This window comes from Manacus candei, unplaced genomic scaffold (genome assembly GCF_025592945.1).
Source record: "Manacus candei isolate 608988 ecotype Guabito, Panama unplaced genomic scaffold, ASM2559294v1 h1tg000027l, whole genome shotgun sequence".
In the NCBI taxonomy this organism is placed as follows: domain Eukaryota; kingdom Metazoa; phylum Chordata; class Aves; order Passeriformes; family Pipridae; genus Manacus; species Manacus candei.
This window is the reverse complement of record NW_026138075.1, coordinates 1283629-1305904: the sequence shown is the minus strand read 5'-3', so window position 1 is coordinate 1305904 and position 22276 is coordinate 1283629. Positions and strand designations below refer to the sequence as shown.

The 22276-nt window shown below is 41.9% G+C and overlaps 1 protein-coding gene across 8 annotated transcripts in view; it reads left to right on the top strand.

Moving 5' to 3' along the window:
- PALM2AKAP2 (PALM2 and AKAP2 fusion) overlaps positions 1–22276 on the top strand; it is a 264728-nt gene that overhangs the window by 164099 nt on the left and 78353 nt on the right. The window contains exon 1 of one of the 8 annotated variants that reach the window (XM_051789330.1): positions 5128–5169. The exons of 4 other annotated variants lie outside the window; for them this stretch is intronic. The gene's annotated coding sequence lies outside the window, so the exon portion shown is untranslated. 3 more of the 8 variants (XM_051789328.1, XM_051789329.1, XM_051789331.1) reach the window with 3 other exon arrangements.

The following is a 22276-nucleotide window of genomic DNA, read 5'->3' as shown; positions in this document are numbered from 1 at the left end:
ACTGAATACTTCTTTGAATTTCTTGTGAAGGGGCACTAACAGTTTGTATGAATCAAAGATAACATGATGCCAGTGAAACTCGGCTGGTTTTGCAATTGCAGAACAGAGTAACTTCTTAATGTGGGTGTAGATTACACAGTTACTACTGGGTATTACTCCTGTGACAGAATTGCTTGCAGTAAAACACACTACACTGCGTGGTAAGTCCTGGCAGGGCTACGCACATAGTTTGTAAGCCAGTGATGACTAAAACAGTTTATGAAGCAGTACTAAAACATGACTCACTCAAGGAGTCACATTAAGTCAATGAGATTACTCATGTAGCTAGTTGCTGATAGAGATCTTGCCAAGGTATTCTACCACATAATAGACGTGTGTAAATGTGCCTGTTAGTCAGGTGAATAACTTCAGAAAAGAATTTTAAAGTTCATATTATGTATGAACTGTTCATATTACCACAGCTGAGGTCCTCCCACTAACAGGTAGTCCCTGTCCTAAAATTCTTCAACTCATACAGATAAATAAGGGAAACTGACTTGCCTTCACTTGCATCAGGAGTCACCAGTAACACCAGGAATAGAACAGAGATCTCCAGTCAGTTCTCTACCACCAGCTCCCTGCCTCTGTAATTCACAACATTTCATCCCTGCACTGAATATAAAGCATTTATGAATGTGACCTCCAAACTTTCTACGGCTCTTCTGCTAACTGACTGATGGATCTCTGCATTTATTAGCTTTATAAATGCACAGAGAATACACTGAAGTACCATTTTCTTCTCACACACATTATTACCAGCTGGTGCATTCCCTCATTCAGCTCATCTGCATGTTATTCTGCAGTCAGAGAAATAACCAGAATCACAAGAAAATTAATCTAATCACTAAATTTCTGACAGCCTTCTAACACACTTAAAAATCTGCATCCCAAGCAAAACTCATTTTTCATATTCAGTAAATTCAGTGTGGAGTCTACCATATCAGGCATCACCTTTCAGGGCTGCATTTCATTTTATAAATGTTGTAGAAGTGCCTGGCATATTCAGCATCATTACCACAGTATTTTCTTTCCCTTTATTCTGCATTGCTCTCAGCATTTTTGGGAGTTCATAGAGAACAAGAATAGTGTGCTGGGCTGTAAAACAGCAACCTGAAAGAATTTTCAATAGGAAGCGGTATCCCCTTTGAATTATTCTCCATTTGAAGGTTCACTGCATAACAATAAAAAAATCTGCCTCACTGTAACCAGGCTCCCACATACTGACAAGCTCCCAAAGCAAAGACTCTGAGTAGCTCCTGTCTCCTGCATAAAGCAGGAGCAGCAGATATGGATACAGCTTCCCTTTTTTCTCTCCTTATTCCTCTCTCCTCTCCTCCAAACATCTTTGTCTTTCATTTCCTTCTCTTTATCTCCCCATCCTGAGCCACCCTGTGTCTCTTCCCCTTCCTAACTCCAGGCACTCTTTGTTGGCAATGGTTCTGCCCTCTTTCTGCCCATGGAAGTGCACACATCTGTACAGAGGCAGATTGTAAACTAGGTCAGCTTATATGGCAGAGATAAAAAGAGTAGAAATAAGAGCCTTTTTGTATAATAACAGGGTCTCACATAAGCACGTGGCCCAGTTTTCAGAGATGTTGAGCGTCTGCCGTTACCATTGACTTCAGTCTCACGTCCACAGGCTCAAAAGTATAAAAACATCCTCAGTTTTGCAGTCCCCTGCAAGCAGAAGTTCAGATATGCAGTCGCATTTCCTTGAGGTTTTCTGAGACGTCACACTAATCTCAGGATCTGTTTTTGTCAATTTTTCCTACATGTTCAGCACAGTGTTGAGATGTAAATTGGTCAGTCACTGGAGGAGAAATGATGTAATACTGGGGATAATACCTCTTCAGTTCACAGGCACACAAAGCAGGCCTGAAATAGAATAACAGGTGAGGAACTGTCATTTGAGTATTAAAAATAACCATTTTTTCTTGACAAATATTGGGTTAATGCAGCTATTTTTATACTCTTCCTTCTTTCAGAGTTTTTAGGACAATACCAACTAATCTTGCAATTCATTATTTAGGTAAAAGTTTTTTAACTTCACAGTAAAAATAAGGGAAGGCTGTACTCTGGCAAAGATAATTCCTCTTTCCCCCTACCTGAAGCTCTCTGCAATGCTGTAAAAAAATTACAGAGCATTAACAAACTGCATCTTTAAAACAAACTTTTATCCATGATTTTCTTCTGCTGTTGAAACCACTGAAAATATATATTAGAAGCAATAAGCAAACTCACTAAAATACACAGAGTGAATTCACATTTGATTTCCTCTCTGGTATATCAGACTAGTGCTACCTAATAAAAACTAAGTAAATGCATCCCTCTCATATGGAAAAGAAAAAATATTGGAAGGGTATCAGTCTCATTTGTGATATTGCTTTATCCAATGGAAGAAAATCTGTGTCACTGAACTGTCACACAGTTCAGTACAATCCTGTATGAGGCCAGTAAGCAGGAAAGGGACAGAAGGTAATTGTTGGAACAAAAGAGGGGTGTGAACCCAAGAAAAGCAGCTCTGAAATTCCCCCTTTGGCAGTATAACATCATTTGTTGCTATGAGCACCATAGATTTTTCTCCACAGTCCAGTTTTGCCAGTCTCCAAAACTTCAGGCCTTTAGAAAGCATGAGACTGGACTATGCTTATTTTAATTATGATTCTGAGGCCTGGAGAGGACCTTTTTGCATGGTTCTGAAGGTTTTCACAAGTAAAAAAGACTTATTTCCTTCTTTCCCTTCTGCTTTCCCTTCTGGCTTATTTTGTTTCTAGCAGCTGAAGTTTCTAAAAACAAACATGGTCAGACCTGTGAAACATATGAAAGGGATGCTACCCCCCATACTCCTCTTCCTCTCTCTCTCCTCCACAGCCCCACATTGCCATTTGGATGGCATATCTGTGGGAGTACAGACTCTTACAGCTGCAGGGCAGGGCACAAGCAGTGATGCCTGCCCATGCACAGGTGCACCTTTCCTTTGCTGCACCTTTCCTGCCTGCTCTCTGCAAACAGGCTGAATGGGGAGGTACTGTGGGTCTAGCCTGTGTCCTGCCCTGTGTCCTGTACCGTATCCTAGAAGGACAAAAGGTAGGAGTCCTGTCTGTGGGGAGGAAACTGAATTGCAGACATTCCTGGGAACATTCCTAGATAGTGCAGCTTAAACACCTCTGTTCAGAACTGGTCTCCCTTCCTCCTTCCTGTGCCCCATGCTCTTGGCAAGTAAAAAATATGCTTAAAAAAAGCCCATCCTTGATTCAGAGGATTTACAAAAAAGTATCAAAGAGAGAAAACAGATGGATGCCAATAGATAGAATGGCACAATTTCCTGTGTCAAAGACCTTGGTGGAGTTTTATCTGTACCATACTCGAGTGCTTTCAGACACATGTATTTGCAAAGAGGGTCCTGGTCACATCTGGTTGATTATTAGGAAAGCTGCTTACTTACATTAATAGCACCAGCTTACAGGTCTGCAGTTATCTATGTATGCCTCAGTTTCCTTCTGTCATTAGGTTTTATTATATGACTTTTTCACCACCACAGCATTCAGGTAGCAATGTGCCTCTGTGTGAGCATCTGTGTGAGGATCATCTCACCAGAGAATGTAGCAGCTAAATTATCAATAGCAGCACGTAACATCCCATTTAAAACACTGGCACCTGAAGAGTGGAGGATAAAAAATCTGATCCTAAACTTCAATATAGAATGTGGAGAGCTAGAGGTTTGCAAACCTCATTACTGTACTGTCCAAACACAGAGATGCTAATTGGGTTAGAGCTAAAGGACACCTGGATTTATGCAATCTATCTGAGACAACACTGCTTCTGTAAAGTCCTGCCTTAAACAAACCTCTTGGAGGTCTCTGAAAGGGTCAACAAAAGTGTGGATAAGGGTGACCTAATTTCCATATCAGACCAGGTTTCTAAAGGATTCTTGACAAAGGCTTTTAAGGAGACTAAGCAGTAACAACAAGAGGGAAAGCCCTGGTACAGCTCAGTAATTGCTTAGAAGATAAAATTCAAAGTACAGGAATAAATCACCAGTTCTCACAATGGAGGGAGATGCTGGATAGTGTGGAGTTCTGCAAAGGTCAGTGCTGCAAGGTGTGCTGTTCAATGTTCTCATACCTTACCTGGGAATGGAGTCAAATATCAAAGTTCATCAGCGGTATTCATTTATCAGAACTAAGAGGGGAAAGATTTTGATGAATTACATAAGGAAATGACACTATGAAATTGAATGGGCAGCATAAGAAATGCAGTATAGGTAAATGTGAAATAATGCACATGGAGAAACAAGTCATTAAAAATGGCTGGCTCTGAGATGGCATGAGTAAACTCACAGTATGATAACTCTCAGTTCCACAAAAACATCACCTCCTGTGCCCAAAAGTTCCTCATAAAATGTTGTCAAGAAAAAACATCATTGTGCTACTGGATGAATGCATGGTTTGCTCATATCTTAAATACTGTATATTTCTTAAACTCAAATTAAGAGCTATTAGATGAGGAGCATGCTCAACAGGGCATCGAGGATGATAGGAGGTACAGAACAGTCTAGGGACAAAGGCCTCCCCATGAGCAACCTACAACCCTTCAGCCAGGAAAAGTAATGATGTAAAATGATTACAGTGGAGGTCTGCAAACCGATGAGCAGAGAGGGTTAGCTGTTCCTCATCTCCAGCACAGGAGCTGAGGAGATAACTATTAAGTCCGTTTGAAACCAAAAATAAAAGGCAGAGCTCCTTCACAGGAAGGATGGCAATGGGAATCCTTGCAAGCATATTTGGTTTCCAGAGGACATTGAAGAAGCCCACGGCAGCCCCACTACCTATTAAAAAAAAAAAAAAAAGCCAAAAAAAAAAAAGCTGTCAAACCACACCAATAAGGAGATGGGGGGGGGGGGGGGGTCGGGAGGGGGGAGATCAAACCAAAAGCAAACAAAAAAACCCCACTCCGAAACCCGCCGTTTGGAAACCCCCGGAGCTGCCAGAGTCGTGAAGCTCCCGCCCAGCGCACTCTCCGGAGGCCGCGTTCCTTCCCTTCCCGCCGGGGCTCGGCCCCCCCGGACTCGGCTCCCTCCCCTCCCGCCCGCCGCGGGCATCCGTAACAGGAGAGGGCTGGAGCCGCAGGGTAACCCGAGCGCGGCGGGCGGGGGGCGCGGGGGCGGCCGCGGAGCCTCCGCGGGGAGCGCATCGCCCCGCGGGACGGGACGGGCGGGACGAGACGGCACGGACGGGACGCGACGAGGCGGGGCGGGACGAGGCGGGCGGCGGCTTTGCCCCCCTCTTTTGGCGTCGGCGAAGGGGGCGGGCGGGGAGGGAAGAGGGGGAGGAGGAAGAGGAGGAGGAAGAGGAGGAGGAGAAAGGGGGACCCGACGTGCCGGGGCTGCGCGCGGAGCTGGCAGCGCACGCTGCGAGCTGGAGGAGCGGGAGCGATTTGGATAGGTACCTCCGTGCGCGAGGATGCGCGTGTCTGTGCGGCCGTCTGTCTGCCCGTCTGTCTGTGTGTCCTGTATGTGTGTGTGCGAGCGCGGCTCCCAGTGCCGAGGGAAGGGAGGCGACGGTGGCTGCGGCTCTGGCAAGTTGGCCCTCGGCGGGTTGCGGGCGGGAGACGGGAGAGGGGGACAGGCAACGCGAGGCGGGGTGGGCTGTTGGCAGAGATGCCACGAGGGGCAGGGGAAAGGCGAGGAGGGAAGATGGAAACGCGGGGAGGGGGAGAGAAGGAGAGGAAGGGAGAATGCAGATGCGCGGAAGGGAAAGGAAGAGCCGGGAGGGAAGAGGGGATGCTGGAGGGGGAGATTCCTGCCCTTGGCACTGCCAGCCCCGGGAGCTGTTCCCGCCAGCCTCGCGCCCGCGGGAGCCCCCGCGTGTGCACACCCCCCTGGGGCGGGAGGAGCCGCCGGGAGGTGCTGGACGGAGCGGAGGGGCCGGGTACGGAGAGCCGGGTCTGTGCGGGCATCCCCCCGGTGTCCGCAGGTGGAGGGGCGGCTCTGACCCCGCCCGGCCGCGGTCCGGGGCTGCGGGGGGTCTTTGCCGCCCTCCCGGGGGTCGCCGCTGTGCGCGGGAGGCGGCCGGGCTGGGAGGATGGAGGGGGGGCGTGGAGGGGGTTCGGCGGGATCCTGAGACCTGTGACGTAATTATTTTTTAATCAGTATGTTTTTTTCTCATGGCCATCTCAATTTTTGCTGGACTCCCCCTTGCGAACCGAAAATCTCCTGTATCTTTGTTCCAAGCATTTCTATTTTTAAATTACTCAGTAACAGCAATGCATGAGTTTTAAATATTTTATTTCTTTTTTATTGGATCTCTGCTTAAGGCCACTGCAGTGGTCCTCAAAACTTCTCAAACACTGACGTCTCTTCCAAAAAAGTTATTGAAATTATTACTGAGGTGGGCAGGCAGGCAGCTATTGTGGGTATCAGCGTCTGAGTTTGTGATAACACTAGTCATTAGCCATAAAGAGCAGTCATCATACTGAAGTTTGGTTTTTATCTTAAGATGAATTGCCCGTCAGCTCCTAGATGATGTACATTAGGGCAGTAAGTACCAGCTTAATGTTAGAAGACATAGGGCATATTCTCCAGTTGTGATTTTACCAATGGAATAAACGTGTTGTTTTATTATGAGCGGTGATTAACAGTTTAATGTTGTAGTGGTATTCTCTGATTCTAGCATTGTCTCATAGCTCTGGTATGTCAATTTGTATTCATGCTGTGTAAGTGTTTTGCAGAGGTTTTGCCTATCTGGCAGGGATTTATTTAACTTTCACAATTACATTTTCTGGTCTCAGCAGCCTCAGGAACCCAAGGAAGGTGTATATATAAACATCAGTATCTCTTGTAGTGCACAACTTCTTTTTTTCCTTAAAAATGCAAGTTATTTCATGTATTTTAAATCATAGCTTTTATGTCTTTGCAAACAGCAGAGGGTTGAAGTTATAGCTGAAATTGTGTTCATTGAAATATATTCATTGTAAGTATTTCTGACCAGTCAATATTGAGTGTTTTTAATCGATTTATCTTCATTTTACATCTGAATGCCAGTCCATTTGTAGCCCTGCTATGGCCTCTGCCAAAGTGAGGTTTCACAAATTTAAAATGTGACACACAGATACTGGCTTTAGACAACTGATACATTGGTTTATTGCATTATTTTTCCAGTGACTGTCCAAAGAGTACAGGTCCCAGGTGAGCTCTTAAGTAAATTAAGCCATATTTATAGATATCTTACAACAGTGCCAGGAAGACATAGCTTTTGTGGCAACTGATGGTTATTTCCCTTCCCAGTGGATGTGCAGCTTCTGTATGGAGGGGTGTGTGCAGTCCTTTTAAATTACTCAAAACTCCTGTTGACTTCAGCCAGAGTTTTGGCTAAGTGAAGAATACAGGATCGTATGACTTAGAGCATGAAAAGTACACCCAGCAGAATCCCAAGCAGTCTGGTATATAGTTTTGATCATAATTTAATTCGTACCTGGTTTGTCATGTCTAAACTGCAAAATTCACTTTTGCTACTGGAAACACCTGCTGATTTAGCAACTGCTATTGATACTCCATTTATAGCAAGGCAAGAAGAGCTACATAATGCAACATCTAGAACCGTCCCTATTATTACTATTCACAGTGTGATTTTCCTCTTGTTGATGTGCTGCTGTAATGATTCTCAGACAGTTCTGACTTCAACTGACCAGCCATTACTACATTTACAGTTGTGGGATAAAGAGGATTGTAAAGACTGCCAAAATGGTCTCTCTGTCTTCCCCTCACCCCCTTTAAAAAATGAAGTTTTGGCAATTGTCTCTCCTAGCAGTCTCTGCTGAAGGAACTCTTGGTTCGCATGTGCACCCTCTGTCCTGGCTGCCTAAAGTCCATCTTAAATTCTATGTTGCTTTTCATACAACTTCTCATTGCTTGCCTCCTGTTTTTAGGCTGATGGTTTGTGTTTTTTTCAATGCCAAAACTTAATGAAGCTTCCCTGGGAAATTCTGGACTCCTAATTCATTGAGGAAAAGTCCTTTCCAATACTCCCACCCACTAGAAGCAATTCATTGAAGTTGGTATGGAATAATTTGGCATTCAGATTATGGGGGGGGGGGGGAAGTTGGACTGTTTATTTATGATGATACTGGCTTACCTGAGTATTGCATTTGTCCTGTAAGGGGTCTTCTTTAATTGACTGCTGACCTAGACTGCTAGAATACAGCTCTATAAAATCAAGTTTAATTTTCAAATATAGCAGCAGCACTGAACGAATGCCAGCAAATGCAGTTATATCTATAATTTATGTAGTTTTCTTTGAGCCATATGCCAAATGGTGCTCATTTTCTTCTGCCATGTCCAAAATTTTAAGTTATGTCTGCTTAACTAATAGTAAGACCTTGGCTTGCATTGCTCCAGTAAGTAGGTATTCCGAATCAGCCTGTTTCATCCTTGAGAAGCATAAATATTAATTACTTATGTCAAGATGAATATAGTTGAGCAAGGTCCATACTCTGTGAACTTTCCTATCTGGGATTTTTCTGCTGCTAAGAATGTATTTCACAGTACAGCTTGATGGAGGAGGACTGGAGAATGATTATGTGGTTTGATCTTCAGTGAGGAACCAAAAACCTTACAGTCTTCCTCTCTCCTAGGGTAGGTCAGTTAGAGGTGGTTTCCATCTCAACCACCTGAAAATGAGATATGTCCAGTTGGAATTGGTAACATTAACTGTTCTTATGTTCCAGGAAATGTGAAAGGTTTTTCTAGAGAGTCAGTCATCTCAGATTGGGAAGACTGTTTTTTTTAAAGAAACCTAGTGTTGTTTTTAAAGAAACCGGGAGTCTAGATGTTGACTACAGTGGCATCTCAGAGGCCTTCCAATATTGTTTTCTGTCATCAGGTGAGAGTCCTGGTAAATCAGTATTGAAATGTGTACAAAGCTTTAAAAAATATGCATTGCTCACAGTAATTTCAGGAGACCATAAATGTATCTCACTCCATACTGAAAAGTAAGTCTAAATCCTCAGTGCAAAAGTTTTCCACCTGTAAAACAGAACTCTTGTTTCTTCTTTTTTTCTTCTCTACACTGGAAGATCTTTAGGGCTTTTTTACAATTTTTACTTAAACACAGTGTGATGAAACTGTGATTTCAGCTGTTACTGGAAGCTTATTTTGCAAATAATCACATTCACAGTTCTTGGTTGTTCTGGTATTATGACAAAACTAACAAAAAAGAGGATACATTTTTCATATTAAAATTCTGGGTTAGCAATACAAATTGTGGGTTTATTTTTGGTGATGAACAATCTTCAGTAATCCATTACAACTGTAAATCTTCAGTAACCCATTACAACTGTAAATCATGCCAGCCTTAACTTTAAAAGAAGATCATTTGACTTAAGTTTATACTTAATGAGAGTTCAGAGTTCAGTTTTGTTTATTTGATGACAGTGAGATACTGGATCTACAGGAGAAAGCAAAACTGTATCTGTAGAGTAATTCCTCAGATGTGTTGTTAAAATACTTAAGTGTAACAAGACTCAAGCCTTGCATTGCTTAGTGTGAGACTTAGATGCAATGTACTGCAAAAGTGATAGTTTTAATATTGCATTTAAAAGGGATCAAATTCCCTTCAAAACATATATACATCTTCAGAACGGTTAGGAATATTACTTTAAAAGACCTGCACAAGTGCTAGGGAAAACCTTAGTATGTGCTACGGAATCACAAAAGCATATCCTGTTCATTTTGGAACTTTCTTTCCAACTTTGTCTAATTGACTAAAGAGATGAACCATGATCCAGGGGGAAAGGGTACTTCTAAAGATCTGGATTTTTTTTTTCCAGAATCTGTTGATTCCACTGATTTCTTTTGTGGCTCTGCGCATCATAATTTTCCTATTCTCCTATTTTTCTGGTGTTAAAAAGGAAAAAGAGCAGAGAATTTCCGGTGTATAAATTGCTTAATTCACATTACTGTATGTACTTTGGAAGAGAAGGGTGCTTCTTGTTTTACCAGCTTTATTCTACATTTTTTGTGTTGCTTTATATACCATCTGTTCATATAATTTATGCATGAATCAGGAAAACTTTTTAAGGGTGTAGCGGGTGCAGGGAAATGTGGCTCATATCTATCTCATTTATTCCCTCTCCAGCAGCTAAACTGTACCACTTTAACAAAGCAGCGCAAAAAACTGTCTTTTGCTGTGGTAATTGCAAAATATCTTTAAATTGGCGATACATTAGAATTGGACTGTCTTAAACACACACATGCGCGCATGTGCGTGCACACGCAGACACACACACACACACACACACCAAAACAAACAAGCAAACAAAACCAAGCAAGGAAACAAATAATTGCCACCAAAACCACAAACCCCACTGCTTCAATCACCGAGTAACTAAGTGTGACTGTTGGCTGGGCCTGAGTGCAAATGCAAATGCACATGAAGACATATGCAGCTTCCTTCATAACAGTTCTTCTCAGGAACCGATGCTTGACATCAGAGATGCTATTTTTTAATCATTAAATCCAGCAATTGTCTGGAACAGTGACACCAGCATTGTTTGAGTTGAGCTTAATAGCAGCCATTTTTTTCCCCAGCACTCCAGAGAAAAATACAGCTCCATCTGTATACATGCCCTATTTTTGTGTCTCGTTAAATATGGGGCAAGTTTAGTAGTGCCAATTGAGAATAATTCCTTAATAGGACTGTTAATACACAACACAGATCCACCCATCTTTGGAAAAGCTTCACTTTTAAGAAGTTTCCTTTTTTTTTTTTTTTAGATTACTTTTCTTGAGCAGGCTTTAGGAAAATGACAGACCAAAAATAGGAACCCACTGAAATGTACGTGTGTATTAGCATCATGCACCAAACTCTACTGGCAAATTAATTAAATCAGTATAAATCTATTAATAAAGCGTGCAGTTTTCACACAATTAAAGAAGAAAAAATTATTTTTGTGAAAGTAGGTGAGATTTAACCAGCAGTTTTTGTACAGATCTTTTACCTCGCTAATTTTGTTCTATCAGGAATGTATTGCAGTGCTCCTGTAGCTTTGTTAGAAAGACAATGTGAAGCCAATCTCAAATCTTTAAATATTATTCTATCAACTTTCCTCAGAAATAGGTCATTTATTTCCAATTTTAGAGTTCCCTATTAACTGCTACCCTGCCCCAAGAGTGAGTGCAAGAAGAGGTTTTTGCTGGCAATACTCTTGAGAACCCACATGTTGGTATAGGAACTACTATCAATAAACCCACAAAATCACTTAACCTGATTTTAAAACAATTAAAGTACATGCAAGGTGAACAGACTGTTGTGGTTTGTGCCGTGGTTTGATGTTCCCGCTGTCTCTGTGTTTTCAAGATGTGTTTGACTGGCACAGCTTGCTCTCACCACGGAGAGAGGGACTGTGGCCAAAGTATCAAGGAAAATCTGGAGGACCAGGTGTGTGAGGAGGATATGCAACCACAAGAGTTCAAACATGTTCAGGTCTCAACACTCTCTTGTTTCAACTGTTCACAGTGTGTAACACAACAGGGCATGTTCCCAGCAGCATTGTTCTGGCATGGCTTGGCTGTGCTTGGCAGAGCAGTGAGCCTGATCCAGTCCTTCATTATTCCTTGCTCCTGCTGCTGGTGGATCATTGAAAAGAAAAATTGAACCCAAGCTGTGGTCTGACTTTTCCCTTTATCTGTGTATTTTTGTAGATTCATTTGGGTTGGAAAAGACCCTTAAGATCATTGACTGTAAAACTATTTATGGCAATTCTGTATTTTTCTATGAACACACCGGTTCAGTATATCACTGAAAATGGGCTTATTCAAACTAGCCATTTTGATCATTTAGTCCAATCTGAAGAGTAGCACAGAATAAGCTGCTTTAGACGTTGTAGTTTCATATGATACATGCCTGAGCCTGTCCTTTCATGCATCCATTTAATGTTCCCAGTTTCCATGATGCTTTCCATCACTATCTTTGGCCTGCTTATAACCTTTACTTTCACTTATACTGTTCTGGTTCAATTCCTGACTTTGTTTAATTTAAAAATGTCAAACAGAGACATATTAGCTTCCTTTACGTATCTTCTTGCCAATGAAAGCTTGTTCTTCCTCACTGATTCTCAAGTCCATCTGAGTCTCCTCTGAATAGCTGGTGAACAGCAGCTCTGAGGAAGCAGAGCAGCAGCCAGACTTTGGAATTGGAGTTCTTTGGCATTAGGATTGTTCCACATCAAATGCTTTAAAAAAGGAGCCAGCATAGACTGAAGAAGTGCCCATTCAGTTTCTAAAAATAAGACCTTTTTTAACAGCGTTTTGGATGGGCACTCTCAACACCCCTATCCTGTTGCCTGTTTGGCTTTCTGGAGTGATATATTTGTAAGGCCCAAGTTTATGTTCATTGTAATGTATAAAATGTGTTTATCAACTTGGTTAGTGAGAACAGAAGTGGCATGGTACTGCAGCTCAGAAAGCATATTGATGCATTTCTAGGGAATAGTTCTCACTTTAAATTAAAAATACCTTTTAATTAGTTGACTTTTTTTACCAGGATATATTTTAAGCCCTTAAACTTCTCGAAAAATCATTTTCCATCTAATTAATTTAGAGATAGCAGTGGGGAGCTCAGGTAATCTTGAAATTTCTAGGAGCATCAGCCTTGGGGGAAAAAAATCACTTTTGGAATTGTCGCTGGAAAGTGGACAACAGCTACTGGCATATTTAGGCAGGCCTGGAACCAGTTTGTGACACTATTAGCACTATTAGTACTCCCCAGAATTTAGCACTGAGTGGCAGATAATTGCACAGAGCTTTTTCTGGTTTCTTGGGGATGGGTGCTGCTGGTCAGCATCACAGTTGGATCCCACATAGTGTTTAGTGATTGAGCGAAACTAAACCAGTCTTTCAGAATCAACTGTGCTGAAAAGAACCTGCAGTAGAATCAGTGTTTCTTGTAAGGGCATTTCTTGCTCATGTCTTTTTGTCAGATGTCATCAAATGCCTTCTGCTCCGAATAAAAAGTTTTTAAGCTGTTCTGCTTATCATTCATTCCCCAGGCCTCTCCATTATTCAGAGGTTTCATCTGTGTAGCTGCAACAGTTCAACAGCAGAATTGCCTAATTCTTCTCTGCTTCTTGTGAGATATGTGGGAAACTCAGAAGTTCAGCTCTCAGGCATGTCTTGCCTACTGTTCTTGTTGACTCTGGCAAGTCAGTGTATCCTGCTGGCCTGGGTAAAGGACGTGACTTCGCTGTGACGAGTTGGATAGGGTTTGTGTTAAACCATCTCCCGCTGGAAACGTGTTTTCTTTCTGGAAGAAGAGGATGATAGGACTGTTCTCTTACGTGCTCTGTATTATCCAAGCTTTCTGAAGGGAAATCAAGCCAACACCCTAAGTTCTTGGCAAGTGTGAACAGTCAAAAAAGGGACTTCCTAGAGAGACACTCCAAGGGGGTATTAACAACTGATCACTAACTCCCTGGGGTGTAGATGCCTGAGGGCAGAGGAGCATGTATGTGGTATTTTTTAGGCATTCCTCTTCCCATGCCTCTGGGACATGTTTCTGTGGAATGAAGAATAAAACTGGGATCCTGCAGGTGCAGATGGTAGCATGTGTGGGTGTGTCTGGTTAGGCACTGGTAAGCACCCCAGCTGCAAAAAAGAAAAGAAAAATAAAAAAAGTCTTGTCACATCAACTGCTCAGTTTCTACTAAAAAATAGTGGGTAATGTGGAAGAAAGAGAGGGAGAGAAGGTGATTTATGTCAGTATTCATTAAGTCGAGAGCCAGATAGCATTTAAAACTGGGGCCAAGTTGCATTGGCCAGAAGTATTCATCTGAAGATGCAGTGAATCTAAGGTAATTAAAGACTAAAGCACTTCTGCCAATGTCACATGTGCCACCTTTTTCTTCATGATAGGTCTGTGGCACATGGACAGCACTCATGTTGCAGTGCATGATTTCTGGAGAACAGAAGGGTTGGGCCCAGGTCGAGCTCCCCTCTCAGTTTTGTGGGAGGAATTGGTTCTTCAGTGCTCCACTCTGCAAATGCTGATACTTCTGTGGAAAAAAGTGTGAAACATCAGATCAGGGGTCACTGCTCACACTTTCTTTTTGAGAGTTTGCATCTTCTGGTCCAGACTGGGGAAGTGAACAGTGAACATCTGAACACCAAAATGCCAAGTTACCTCTATGGATACTTTGCCAGCTCTTTGACTATGCATTCTTAGGTGACCAGGACCTGTGAGCTAAGTAGGAGTATACCAGCAGGGCACAATGGGCTGGTCGTATTTTATGAATAGAGACTTACTTCATAGTTAAAAGGCCTGTATGCACATGGGTCCTTTGCCCAGCATCCCACTGGCATCGGGAGTCAGCCAGAGTGCAGCTGTGTTGGGAAATGCATAATACCAGTTAAATCTTCTTTCTAGATGCTGGAATGAATACTCTATTTCCTTTGGAGACAAAAGGGGGGAGGAGAAATAAAAAAATGAGACAGGGCTTGCAGTTCCTGTTGTGGCAAATACAAGTTTGAGACGGGATATGTGGATTTTTTAAAGAAGAGAAGGGGACTCGGTTTCACAGCAGGAGAGCTTCACTTTGCTAGGCATGATGCTGAGATTTTATAGTGACTTGATGGTTTCATTCATCAACATGGTGGTGGGCTCCAGCAACAAAGGAGATCCATTGTGGATGATCATGATGACAAAATTTTTCATGTTCCTCCTAGTCAGACAGGACTTTGGGCATTCTAAGTAGCTGGGCAGTATGGAAACAGATCTCTGCTGCTCTGTTGCATTTCGCGTTTGGGACTAGATGCTGGGTGATACAGTTAGCATTGGTTTGGTGAAACAGATTTTGTGTGTCTGTTTTGTTGCTGGACATCGGTAAGTCATGCTGTATAACAGTATTTGAAGTTTATTTTTTCTAGTAAATTCATATTTACTTGGACTGTGTGGGCTTGATATGAAGCTTACCATATATGATAGGAAAAAAAGTCTCATGAGACTGAAACCAATTTTTTCTCTCCTTCAGCTTACAGGAAGCCCTAGGGAATGAATAGAACCCTGTCTTGCTTAACTATAGAGCAACTTCACTGATAACAAGTTTTGGCTTGTTAATGGTAATTTTTTTTTCTTTAAAGTTTTAAAACATTTCCTGGGCTGCAGAGTTAAAAACTAACAAAAATATTTAGAGTGTATTGTAAAGATCAGATGAGTCTGAAAGAATAACTTCTCTGGGGCCTTTGTTGTTCCTGTTCAAATGCTAAGGTTTATACCCTTCCCTGAAAAGCTCTGATATACGCTACTCCTCCTCCAGAACAGCAAAACCTTCAAACCCAAGGCCCAAATTTTCAGTAATGCTCTTGGTTATGGTTTGGCAGAAGATCCTGTGATTTTTGTCTTTGCAAACAAACACAGATAAACAGAGAAATATGTTATTAGTCTCTCTCAGTATTTCCTGCAGTCTGTGACAATGTTGCCAGAGTTTCTTTGGTTTGGCTGTTAGAAAGATAACAACAAAAAATAACTCTCCTAGGCATGGCAGGGCAGGGTCCTAGTTCTCCTGAATCTGTGATGGGAAGGAGGTGGCAAGTAACATCATTCCCCTGGAGCAGGCAACTCTGTCAGAGGACTGACCAAGGAAGTCAGTTTGGCCAGGGCAATGGTGTTGGCTCACACCCTTGTTCAGCAGGAGCAAGCAGCTCTTGCACCAGTGTATTTTCCAGTCTGGGTTGCCTTTGCAATGTCTGTCTCCCTTTTGCTTCCTGAGTGCCAGCATTCCCAGTCTCTTGTTCCCCTCCCACCACCTTTAACCTATTTCTTGTCTTGCTTCTGTTCTTTTGGTGTATACGAGTTTCTTTTTTAAGTGTTTTCTGGGACTGGGTGTCAAGAGCCTAAATAAGAGTAAAGCATACATATCCTAAACCTTCCCAGCTCTGGTCACTGTTTGATTTGTGTGAGGTGGAGAGGAAGGTTGAGTGATTTTTTTCAGGGAAGCTCTCTGAGTGTTCAGCTGTTACTGGCAGTTTCTTGCTCATATAAGCTGTGTGTTTAAAAAGCAGCATGGTATGTGACAGCAGTGGTAGGAGCACCCGCGAGTACCTTAGCAGCTGAACGAAGTTCTGCTGCAGCTGTACCCCAGTGAGTGTCCATAACTGCTGGAGTTATGCTGGAGTGTCCATACTGCTGGAGAGTTAAAACTGATAAGGTAGTGTGGCAGAGAAAAAGATTTTGACCCTTGTCACCATGACAGTCCTTCAGTCTGATTCACCATAGAGGTGTTCACACTGTACCTTGGACAGCTTAACTGAACTGTATTTTTGCTCCTGAGATCCTGCCTACATTTACTAAGGCCTTCCTGGGATGCAATTACCTGGTATCACTTTGCTCCTGCATCTGCATTTTCAACATGAGATAGGTATACATGGCATGCATAACACTCATCCAGAACAGGAAGCCAGGAGGAGACCTTGAGGGCTTGACCTTACTTCTGGTCTCCTCCCACAGTGCTGCTTCCCCTTACCAAAGGGTGTACCAGGAGCAGCACCCTGGCTTTGGCAGAGGAAGGCCTCAGGATGCCACCTGTCAAAATCATCTTCAGAGGTTGATTTAAACAACCAAAAAGCAGAGATCATCCAGGCCTTTCTGTTTCTTTCTAGAATATTACCTTTTCGAACAGATCGGTATGACTGTGTTACCATTGATTATTTCAGAGAAAGATCAGAGCTTTCCAAGCAGGAGCAGCAATTGGCTTTTTCCCTATCAGTGGAAGTTACCAGGAGAAGAAGCATCAGAAAGCAGATTCAGAAATATCTTTTCAGCAGTGAAAACCTCTCAAAGAAATTAGCAAGAGTAAATGTTTAATTTTTGCTGTTAAATTCTTGCTCTTGCCAATTGCAGTAATGTTGCTGCAGGCCAAGCGGTTTATTCACAGCACCCTTTTAACAACCAAAATTAAAAAGATATTTATGAATCCCTGTTAGTCCCAGCTTACAGTGAGAATGCTGCCCATGTGCTGTTATTTTCTTCTTCCTTGTGGTGGTAAATTTGTCGTTCTTGCAGGATGGAGTAAGCTGTTGCTACTCGCTACTTTTGTTGTTATTTGATGGAGTCACATATGCCTTTTCTCACTTTTAAATTGCTTTGGTCTTGTGTTATCACTACAAACAAATGTAGTTATAATTGCTTGGATCTTCTGAGAGCATTATGTGGGTACTTTTACTGAGATTAGTGGCATTTATGATTTTTTATGTGATTGTAGCTTTTACCTCTCATTTGCTTTTTTCTTTTATAAGCTTAAGTCGACCTGCTGCGATCAAACTCACTGCATAGAAGAAAAAAATGTGAGATGTTTCCTGCAAACAATTGATGACAAACTCATTGTACTAAAGCTTACTGAAAAGGAACTTTTTTTTTGGGGGGGGAAGGTGAGAATAAAGGAATTTCCTCCTCCACCCTTGTGTTGTTGAGCTGCAAACTGATATTGTTGAGAGGGAAAAAAGTAGCTTTAGTTTTCCTCAGGATATTATCGTGTGATTTTAGTGAAAACTTTTAAAGATATAGCTGTCACTGTAAAGGTTTCAGTTTCATTCAGAATTGAAAAATTAGTTCTTAGTTTGTTTTTAATTTAAAGCATAGTCAATTCAGTTAATTCCAAAAAGAAGTTCCCTTCTGAAGGTTCAGAGATTCCTCTGGCTAATTTTATAGTTTAGTGAGAATGGTACTCTTTATGGAGTGTGTTAATTATTCCAAGAGATAGATGAGTTTGCAGTGGCAAAACAATGAAGCCACACAGAGCAGAGCCTTGGGTTTTTTGTAGAGGACCATGACTAAACTTGGTTTTGTTAGTCAGTATCAATTACGTATTGAGCATTTTGAGTTTTTATTAGAGGTTTTGTAACGAAGTAAAGTATCATTGGCATCTGACGCCTAGTGCAAGAAGTTAATTCCTGATCCAGCCTGACTGCCATTGAAGAATGTGAAAATGCTTTTTAAGGGTGTTAGTGGGGTAGAGTATATTCCATTTTTGTATTTATCAGGCAAGATGCCTAAACTTAGGTTTGACTTTACCCTTTTTTAGTTTGTGTTGAAGTCACTTTTACTGAAGCACTTGCTCAGCATCTGGGTATGAGTCCTGTGATGTCCTGTGTGTGTATTTTACGTTACTAGACTGTGAGTAGGCCCATCATCCCACCTTTTCCTGTTTTCCTGGTACCCGTGGGAATTCCCACAGACACAAGCTGTTGCAGCAATGCAGATCCCAAGCTCTTGTTCTGATGTTTCTCTCAAAATTCAAATTGTCTTAAATTTATTTCCCTGATGGTATAGTTCCTGTTACCATTCAAGTAAAAGGGCAGGGATAGATTAATGCTGCTCTAAATATTATTAATAGTTCCTCGTTACATCCCTGGTAAAGATTGGAAATTGGATTTAAGTAATTATATAGAGCCATTATAAGATATAGCTTCTGTCCCAAAATCTAAAGTAGAAAAACTAGAGAATAAAGAAAGCGGATACAGCATGTTGCTCAGTAGACAGCATTGCAACCAATAAACTCCACAGGGCTGCTAGGTACCAACAAAGAACAAAATCATCTTGTCTCTACATACTCGTTCCAGTAAACTTCAAACCTAAAACATTTTTTACTGGTTGTGATTGATAGGCTGAGGTTTCTAAAAGTCTTGATTTAACTCTAGTTAACAAGTCAGCTTCTCTTCCATGCATGAAGAGGAGAAGGATGTAAAATGTGGGGTAGGTCTTTAAATTCAGCCTCATAGGTTAACTCTCACTTTTGTGGCCATACTTTTCGAAGTCAGCTGTATCCCTGCCTTTGGGACCAGCCAGTCACACAAGTTAAAAGGAATCTTCAAAGGTTTCCAGCTTTTTTTTTTTCCATTGCAGCAGGGCAGAACCAAGCATACTGCTTTAGTGCTTATCCAGACTTTTACCTGCTAGAACTGGGTATTCCTTGTTGCAGGTGGAGCAAGTATTCATACTTTAAAATATGTAGCATTTTTGATGATTCTGGCCTTGTGTTACTTTACATTGAAGCTGTCATAAGATGAAGCCTGGGAAGCAGTTGGAAGAAAACAGTGAGGCAGAGGCAGGGTGAAAGGAAGGTCTCACAGTCTGAGGCTAGGATGACGTCAGGAAGACTAATTGTTTTGTACTCTTAATTGCTAGCTTTAATCATGCTGCCCCAGTTGACATGGGTGGGGAGAGTGTGCCGTGCCACATCTGCACTGACTTGTGGGGCAGTAGTCACCTGCCCACTCAATTATTTTCAGCTTGCCATGAAAATTCAAGGATGATACAACCAGGGAGAGTGAGATCCAAAGCCCTTCATTTTGTTACCTTGACTGTGGCTCAGTTGCCAAATGTAGTGATAATTGAAACAAAATGGGAGTTAAAGGCTTAATCCCATTTCGGTGTAACTGTGGTAGGACAAGTTTTCAAATCTGCAGTAGCCTCTCTAGAGGCACACGGATAACAAATGATTTAATACTGTCTTGTACTTAGTTCTTATGGCTTTCCTAAAGCATGTCTGTTGACTATCAGATGCTTTGATCTGTTGAAGAGGAGTTTAAAGGAACACGGCACATTAAGTTCAAGGTGTTGGATTTAGTACAGAAGCTATAGAACATCACCTATATCCTGCAAAAATATGAACAAATACAAGTTTAAAATTCTCGAATTGGTGTATTTCAGTTACCTGATTTGCACGTGTTGTGGTTTAACTGCAGCTGGCAACCAAGGCCCACACAGCCACTCGCTCACTCCCCCACCAGTTGGATCAGGGAGAGAATCAGAAGGGTAAAAGCTAGAAAACTTGTGGGTTGAGGTAAAGACAGTTTAATAGGGAAAGCAGAAGCCATACACATAAGCAGAACAAAACAAGGAATTAATTCACTGCTTCCAAGGGCAGGCAAGTGTTCAGCCATCTCCAGAAAAGGAGGGCCCCATCACGTGTAAGGCTGACTTGGGAAGACAAAGGCCACCACTCCAAATATCCCCCGCTTCCTCCTTCTTCCCTCCACTTTATATGCTGAGTATGATGTCATATGGTATGGAATATCCCTCTGGTCAGTTGGGGTCACCTGTCCCAGCTGTGTCTCCTCCCAGCCTCCCATGCACCCCCAACTTGCCAGCGAGGCAGTAAAAAACAGAAAAGGCCTTGGCTCTGTGTAAGCCCTGCCCAGCAATAACAGAAACATCTCTATATTATCAACCTTGTGTTCAGCACAGATCCAAAACACAGTCCCTTCCTAGCCACTGTGAAGAAAATTAACTCTACCCCGGCCAAAACCAGCACATCATGTATCAAAAGTTCAACTAAAATAAGTACTGAAGCAAGGGGATTTTGAGACTAAATTGGACTCAGAGAAGATTTAGGGAGAGCAATTTGCAAGGAATTCCTGCAGACGAAGGGTGCAGTGTTATTTAATTTCAAAGTAAGTTTCCCCTTAATTTCCTTTTTAGAGGCTAACTGTCACAAAATTAATGGTGTCTGGCTCCTTTCCATACATATGACTTCCCTGTCAACTCATCATCTTCATGAAGCTGACCACATGAAGCAGATTTGTAAAGGGGTCTCCATGTCAGTGCAACTCTCTTCCTACAGCTGTGTGTGTACAACTTGATTAATATTTCAGTGCCTGCTGTTGAGTACCAATGGCTTTTTTTAATTAGAGAGATGCAGATGAGTATTTTGATTTGAAAGCATGTGTGCATGGTACACCATTTTGCTGTGTCTTCAGAACAGTCATGCAATTGGAAAAGGATGTGTCTGCCAAACATTTGGTTATCAGCATTTGAAGTTTCCTTGATTTAATACCCATTTCAGCATATTCTTTAAAGCTGGTTTCATTCTAAAGAAGAGTTGCCTAATTAGCTGTGTCCATGGTGTGTTGTACTCTGGAAGGGTTCCCAATAGTTTTGACAGGCAGCTGAGGCTGTGATGGAAGAGTGAAGCCAACAAGAAGTTTTCTGTTGATTTCAGGTAAATTTAATTGCCATTCCCCTACAGATGGCATGACTGATTTAGGATAAGCTGAAATTGGTGAGGGAGGAAGGAGGCAGCCTAGTCTAAAATCTGATTAGGGCCACTCAGCTGCTGCTTTTGATCTGTCAGTGCTATAGATCAGAAAATAAGGCTGATTGAGTTTATAGAGAGAATCTATAGTCAGGAGAAAATGTTGTATTGTGTGACCCGTACGTTTTTTAGTCAATTGAGACAACTCACTGGAAAATTTTTGAAATTTCCCTGGTGATGCATAACTGGGACAGTATTGAACATGCAAGGAAAAAAAAAATCTTAGAGGTTGACATCTGTCAACAGAAACTAAATGGAAAATATGTGGGACAGCACTGCACAAGTGATTGAAAATCCCAGGGGTAGAGCAGTGAACAACACAAGTTTGAATTAGTAAGGAGTTGTGGACATGTAATTTTGGCAGTTAGCTTGGTTAGCAAAATAATGCAGTGATGGAGAGGATTCTACTCAAATACGGTTTCACTTGCCTTGAAACTTAAGGCTTTTTATCTGCAACTTCAAATCCAATTAGATTTAATCCTCTGCTGTTTGGAAATTTCACCATTGTCCTGCATACATTTTCCAGCTCAGAATCTTACTAGTCCTCAATTCCTCCATTACTTGCCAGCAGTTCTTCACAACTTTTCCAGATGGAAATTCTCCTTGAAATTAGATCTGAGTTTGTGTTCACTTGAATTTCAAATTATTCTCCCTAGTTCAGTTGGTAAATAGTACTGTGATCAGAAACCATATGTAACAAAATCTCAATTTGACCTAGTTACCATTAACTTTGATTCTTTTTGATGACGGAATTATCTTCTGTTGCTTGTTTCTGCGCTGACTTTTTACCACGTGCACTCTTCAGCTTCATGTGGCAGCATTTTTGTTGTTGATTCAAGTCAAATCTGTCAGCGCTGCTGCAAAGCTAATATATGCCTTGCTCAGCCAGCTAATTAGCATGACTTTGGCAAGCTGCCTGAGGTCTTTGGGTCTGAATTGACTCACCTGTACACACTGCTTAAAACTAGAGCATCACTGAAATGTCAGTGGAGGGGTAGACAGGAAAGACTGGGTGACAGAAGGAAGGAGAAGGTCTAGGAGAAAGGCATTAGCAGGAAAAAAGCACTTTCTTGCTTAAGTCAGTTTTGAAAGAGAGCAATGAGTTGTCAGCTCTTCTCAAAATGTGCTTTGCAATTGTTGGTTCTCCACCTGCAGA